At 45.6% G+C, this 6,000-nt stretch overlaps 1 protein-coding gene and 11 non-coding genes across 13 annotated transcripts in view; all 12 read left to right on the plus strand.

Moving 5' to 3' along the window:
- The window catches only part of igsf3 (immunoglobulin superfamily, member 3), a 220,961-nt gene that overhangs the window by 121,444 nt on the left and 93,517 nt on the right, over nucleotides 1-6,000 (plus strand). The window lies entirely within an intron of this gene.
- On the plus strand, nucleotides 386-459 carry trnat-agu (transfer RNA threonine (anticodon AGU)). Its single transcript has one exon. It is a non-coding gene; the product is annotated as a tRNA-Thr (tRNA).
- On the plus strand, nucleotides 959-1,032 carry trnat-ugu (transfer RNA threonine (anticodon UGU)). The gene has a single exon. It is a non-coding gene; the product is annotated as a tRNA-Thr (tRNA).
- On the plus strand, nucleotides 1,445-1,518 carry trnat-agu (transfer RNA threonine (anticodon AGU)). Its single transcript has one exon. It is a non-coding gene; the product is annotated as a tRNA-Thr (tRNA).
- trnat-ugu (transfer RNA threonine (anticodon UGU)) lies at nucleotides 2,018-2,091 on the plus strand. The gene has a single exon. It is a non-coding gene; the product is annotated as a tRNA-Thr (tRNA).
- Nucleotides 2,504-2,577, plus strand: trnat-agu (transfer RNA threonine (anticodon AGU)). Its single transcript has one exon. It is a non-coding gene; the product is annotated as a tRNA-Thr (tRNA).
- On the plus strand, nucleotides 3,077-3,150 carry trnat-ugu (transfer RNA threonine (anticodon UGU)). Its single transcript has one exon. It is a non-coding gene; the product is annotated as a tRNA-Thr (tRNA).
- Nucleotides 3,563-3,636, plus strand: trnat-agu (transfer RNA threonine (anticodon AGU)). The gene has a single exon. It is a non-coding gene; the product is annotated as a tRNA-Thr (tRNA).
- trnat-ugu (transfer RNA threonine (anticodon UGU)) lies at nucleotides 4,136-4,209 on the plus strand. Its single transcript has one exon. It is a non-coding gene; the product is annotated as a tRNA-Thr (tRNA).
- trnat-agu (transfer RNA threonine (anticodon AGU)) lies at nucleotides 4,622-4,695 on the plus strand. The gene has a single exon. It is a non-coding gene; the product is annotated as a tRNA-Thr (tRNA).
- trnat-ugu (transfer RNA threonine (anticodon UGU)) lies at nucleotides 5,195-5,268 on the plus strand. The gene has a single exon. It is a non-coding gene; the product is annotated as a tRNA-Thr (tRNA).
- Nucleotides 5,681-5,754, plus strand: trnat-agu (transfer RNA threonine (anticodon AGU)). Its single transcript has one exon. It is a non-coding gene; the product is annotated as a tRNA-Thr (tRNA).

A 6,000-nucleotide genomic window follows, 5' to 3' on the forward strand; every position in this document is an offset into this window, starting at 1 on the left:
GAACAACCTTTATGTCTGCTGGAGGCATGGTAAACGTTGACCTTTTATGTAAAGAACAAAAGTGTCAGCTAGGCACTTGCACAACATGTCTTTGCTCATGCCATGCAGGCATTACAATAGTGCTGCTCGAGAAAACAATTCAATAATGAAGATTTCCTAGAAGCCACACAGCTACCTCCTCGTTGGGCAGTGAACATGACAGAGGTGAACAGCAGTGGCCTGGAGAGAGAAAGTAATGGAGAAGGAAGCATTTGAGGCGGTTACGTAGAGCAAATATTGACCAACTCCAACAGCTGGCAAGGATCGTAGCCACGTTCTTGCAATTGTAAAATGTGTAACAACTGCCAGATGAGGGCAGTGGTGGCCCGAGTCTTTCTTGTGTCCTGGCGCTGTGGCTTAGTTGGTTAAAGTGCCTGTCTAGTTAACAGGAGATCCTGGGTTCAAATCCCAGCAGTGCCTTGAACTCTACTGTAAGAGACCTACTAGAGTGTGGTTCCTGCCTTTTTTCCACTGAAGTCAATCTTAGAGGGAAGAAAGTCTCAGAAGCATTTAACTTCCTCCAGGTGAGGCTTGATGTCAGAATCTCAGCATGGCACTACCAGACACTGCCTTGTGCATAGCACACGCTGACTGATTACAATACAAGAGCCTCTGGCGCGAAGTATGTGAGTACACCACGTCATTGATTTCTAAAAAATATAGTCCACACAAAGCTCGTGGGCCCATTCCTTACTTTCCTGAAGTAGCAGATCACTGAAATCTGTCTGAAATTTCAGTAGATTCTCATCATCTGAATACCCGCCATTACGATCAACTGAGTGAAGCAGCAGGGGAGTCTTGACTGACTCAAATAATGAAGAGTGCACTATCAGCTTGGTTATGAACATTTTCTGCTGTCAGGCTGCTAAGTTTAGTAGTTGGATAATCCCTGAACTATGAGTCCCAAGTCTTAACAGGGGGTGCTGTGGCTTAGCTGGTTAAAGCACCTGTCTTGTAAACAGGAGATCCTGGGTCCAAATCCCAGCAGCACCTTGTCAATGTTGATGAATCTTTTGCCAAGAACAACCTTTATGTCTGCTGGAGGCATGGTAAATGTTGACCTTTTATGTAAAGAACAAAAGTGTCAGCTAGGCACTCGCACAACATGTCTTTGCTCATGCCATGCAGGCATTACAATAGTGCTGCTCGAGAAAACAATTCAATAATGAAGATCTCTTAGAAGCCACACAGGTACCTCCTTGTTGGGCAGTGAACATGACAGAGGTGAACAGCAGTGGCCTGGAGAGAGAAAGTAATGGAGAAGGAAGCATTTGAGGCGGTTACGTAGAGCAAATATTGACCAACTCCAACAGCTGGCAAGGATCGTAGCCACGCTCTTGCAATTGTAAAATGTGTAACAACTGCCAGATGAGGGCAGTGGTGGCCCGAGTCTTTCTTGTGTCCTGGCGCTGTGGCTTAGTTGGTTAAAGTGCCTGTCTAGTAAACAGGAGATCCTGGGTTCAAATCCCAGCAGTGCCTTGAACTCTACTGCAAGAGACCTACTAGAGTGTGGTTCCTGCCTTTTTTCCACTGAAGTCAATCTTAGAGGGAAGAAAGTCTCAGAAGCATGTAACTTCCTCCAGGTGAGGCTTGATGTCAGAATCTCAGCATGGCACTACCAGACACTGCCTTGTTCATAGCACACGCTGACTGATTACAATACAAGAGCCTCTGGCGCGAAGTATGTGAGTACACCACGTCATTGATTTCTAAAAAATATAGTCCACACGAAGCTCGTGGGCCCATTCCTTACTTTACTGAAGTAGCAGATCACTGAAATCTGTCTGAAATTTCAGTAGATTCTCATCATCTGAATTACCGCCATTACGATCAACTGAGTGAAGCAGCAGGGGAGTCTTGACTGACTCAAATAATGAAGAGTGTACAATCAGCTTGGTTATGAACATTTTCTGCTGTCAGGCTGCTAAGTTTAGTAGTTGGATAATCCCTGAACTATGAGTCCCAAGTCTTAACAGGGGGTGCTGTGGCTTAGCTGGTTAAAGCACCTGTCTTGTAAACAGGAGATCCTGGGTTCAAATCCCCGCAGCACCTTGTCAATGTTGATGAATCTTTTGCCAAGAACAACCTTTATGTCTGCTGGAGGCATGGTAAACGTTGACCTTTTATGTAAAGAACAAAAGTGTCAGCTAGGCACTCGCACAACATGTCTTTGCTCATGCCATGCAGGCATTACAATAGTGCTGCTCGAGAAAACAATTCAATAATGAAGATTTCCTAGAAGCCACACAGCTACCTCCTCGTTGGGCAGTGAACATGACAGAGGTGAACAGCAGTGGCCTGGAGAGAGAAAGTAATGGAGAAGGAAGCATTTGAGGCGGTTACGTAGAGCAAATATTGACCAACTCCAACAGCTGGCAAGGATCGTAGCCACGCTCTTGCAATTGTAAAATGTGTAACAACTGCCAGATGAGGGCAGTAGTGGCCCGAGTCTTTCTTGTGTCCTGGCGCTGTGGCTTAGTTGGTTAAAGTGCCTGTCTAGTAAACAGGAGATCCTGGGTTCAAATCCCAGCAGTGCCTTGAACTCTACTGTAAGAGACCTACTAGAGTGTGGTTCCTGCCTTTTTTCCACTGAAGTCAATCTTAGAGGGAAGAAAGTCTCAGAAGCATGTAACTTCCTCCAGGTGAGGCTTGATGTCAGAATCTCAGCATGGCACTACCAGACACTGCCTTGTGCATAGCACACGCTGACTGATTACAATACAAGAGCCTCTGGCGCGAAGTATGTGAGTACACCACGTCATTGATTTCTAAAAAATATAGTCCACACAAAGCTCGTGGGCCCATTCCTTACTTTACTGAAGTAGCAGATCACTGAAATCTGTCTGAAATTTCAGTAGATTCTCATCATCTGAATTACCGCCATTACGATCAACTGAGTGAAGCAGCAGGGGAGTCTTGACTGACTCAACTAATGAAGAGTGTACAATCAGCTTGGTTATGAACATCTTCTGTTGTCAGGCTGCTAAGTTTAGTAGTTGGATAATCCCTGAACTATGAGTCCCAAGTCTTAACAGGGGGTGCTGTGGCTTAGCTGGTTAAAGCACCTGTCTTGTAAACAGGAGATCCTGGGTCCAAATCCCAGCAGCACCTTGTCAATGTTGATGAATCTTTTGCCAAGAACAACCTTTATGTCTGCTGGAGGCATGGTAAACGTTGACCTTTTATGTAAAGAACAAAAGTGTCAGCTAGGCACTCGCGCAACATGTCTTTGCTCATGCCATGCAGGCATTACAATAGTGCTGCTCGAGAAAACAATTCAATAATGAAGATTTCCTAGAAGCCACACAGCTACCTCCTCGTTGGGCAGTGAACATGACAGAGGTGAACAGCAGTGGCCTGGAGAGAGAAAGTAATGGAGAAGGAAGCATTTGAGGCGGTTACGTAGAGCAAATATTGACCAACTCCAACAGCTGGCAAGGATCGTAGCCACGCTCTTGCAATTGTAAAATGTGTAACAACTGCCAGATGAGGGCAGTGGTGACCCGAGTCTTTCTTGTCTCCTGGCGCTGTGGCTTAGTTGGTTAAAGTGCCTGTCTAGTAAACAGGAGATCCTGGGTTCAAATCCCAGCAGTGCCTTGAACTCTACTGTAAGAGACCTCCTAGAGTGTGGTTTCTGCCTTTTTTCCACTGAAGTCAATCTTAGAGGGAAGAAAGTCTCAGAAGCATGTAACTTCCTCCAGGTGAGGCTTGATGTCAGAATCTCAGCATGGCACTACCAGACACTGCCTTGTGCATAGCACACGCTGACTGATTACAATACAAGAGCCTCTGGCGCGAAGTATGTGAGTACACCACGTCATTGATTTCTAAAAAATATAGTCCACACAAAGCTCGTGGGCCCATTCCTTACTTTACTGAAGTGGCAGATCACTGAAATCTGTCTGAAATTTCAGTAGGTTCTCATCATCTGAATTACCGCCATTACGATCAACTGAGTGAAGCAGCAGGGGAGTCTTGACTGACTCAAATAATGAAGAGTGCACTATCAGCTTGGTTATGAACATTTTCTGCTGTCAGGCTGCTAAGTTTAGTAGTTGGATAATCCCTGAACTATGAGTCCCAAGTCTTAACAGGGGGTGCTGTGGCTTAGCTGGTTAAAGCACCTGTCTTGTAAACAGGAGATCCTGGGTCCAAATCCCAGCAGCACCTTGTCAATGTTGATGAATCTTTTGCCAAGAACAACCTTTATGTCTGCTGGAGGCATGGTAAACGTTGACCTTTTATGTAAAGAACAAAAGTGTCAGCTAGGCACTCGCGCAACATGTCTTTGCTCATGCCATGCAGGCATTACAATAGTGCTGCTCGAGAAAACAATTCAATAATGAAGATTTCCTAGAAGCCACACAGCTACCTCCTCGTTGGGCAGTGAACATGACAGAGGTGAACAGCAGTGGCCTGGAGAGAGAAAGTAATGGAGAAGGAAGCATTTGAGGCGGTTACGTAGAGCAAATATTGACCAACTCCAACAGCTGGCAAGGATCGTAGCCACGCTCTTGCAATTGTAAAATGTGTAACAACTGCCAGATGAGGGCAGTGGTGACCCGAGTCTTTCTTGTCTCCTGGCGCTGTGGCTTAGTTGGTTAAAGTGCCTGTCTAGTAAACAGGAGATCCTGGGTTCAAATCCCAGCAGTGCCTTGAACTCTACTGTAAGAGACCTCCTAGAGTGTGGTTTCTGCCTTTTTTCCACTGAAGTCAATCTTAGAGGGAAGAAAGTCTCAGAAGCATGTAACTTCCTCCAGGTGAGGCTTGATGTCAGAATCTCAGCATGGCACTACCAGACACTGCCTTGTGCATAGCACACGCTGACTGATTACAATACAAGAGCCTCTGGCGCGAAGTATGTGAGTACACCACGTCATTGATTTCTAAAAAATATAGTCCACACAAAGCTCGTGGGCCCATTCCTTACTTTACTGAAGTGGCAGATCACTGAAATCTGTCTGAAATTTCAGTAGGTTCTCATCATCTGAATTACCGCCATTACGATCAACTGAGTGAAGCAGCAGGGGAGTCTTGACTGACTCAAATAATGAAGAGTGCACTATCAGCTTGGTTATGAACATTTTCTGCTGTCAGGCTGCTAAGTTTAGTAGTTGGATAATCCCTGAACTATGAGTCCCAAGTCTTAACAGGGGGTGCTGTGGCTTAGCTGGTTAAAGCACCTGTCTTGTAAACAGGAGATCCTGGGTCCAAATCCCAGCAGCACCTTGTCAATGTTGATGAATCTTTTGCCAAGAACAACCTTTATGTCTGCTGGAGGCATGGTAAATGTTGACCTTTTATGTAAAGAACAAAAGTGTCAGCTAGGCACTCGCACAACATGTCTTTGCTCATGCCATGCAGGCATTACAATAGTGCTGCTCGAGAAAACAATTCAATAATGAAGATCTCTTAGAAGCCACACAGGTACCTCCTTGTTGGGCAGTGAACATGACAGAGGTGAACAGCAGTGGCCTGGAGAGAGAAAGTAATGGAGAAGGAAGCATTTGAGGCGGTTACGTAGAGCAAATATTGACCAACTCCAACAGCTGGCAAGGATCGTAGCCACGCTCTTGCAATTGTAAAATGTGTAACAACTGCCAGATGAGGGCAGTGGTGGCCCGAGTCTTTCTTGTGTCCTGGCGCTGTGGCTTAGTTGGTTAAAGTGCCTGTCTAGTAAACAGGAGATCCTGGGTTCAAATCCCAGCAGTGCCTTGAACTCTACTGCAAGAGACCTACTAGAGTGTGGTTCCTGCCTTTTTTCCACTGAAGTCAATCTTAGAGGGAAGAAAGTCTCAGAAGCATGTAACTTCCTCCAGGTGAGGCTTGATGTCAGAATCTCAGCATGGCACTACCAGACACTGCCTTGTTCATAGCACACGCTGACTGATTACAATACAAGAGCCTCTGGCGCGAAGTATGTGAGTACACCACGTCATTGATTTCTAAAAAATATAGTCC

The sequence above is a fragment of the Brienomyrus brachyistius genome, chromosome 16 (assembly GCF_023856365.1).
Source record: "Brienomyrus brachyistius isolate T26 chromosome 16, BBRACH_0.4, whole genome shotgun sequence".
In the NCBI taxonomy this organism is placed as follows: Eukaryota; Metazoa; Chordata; class Actinopteri; order Osteoglossiformes; family Mormyridae; genus Brienomyrus; species Brienomyrus brachyistius.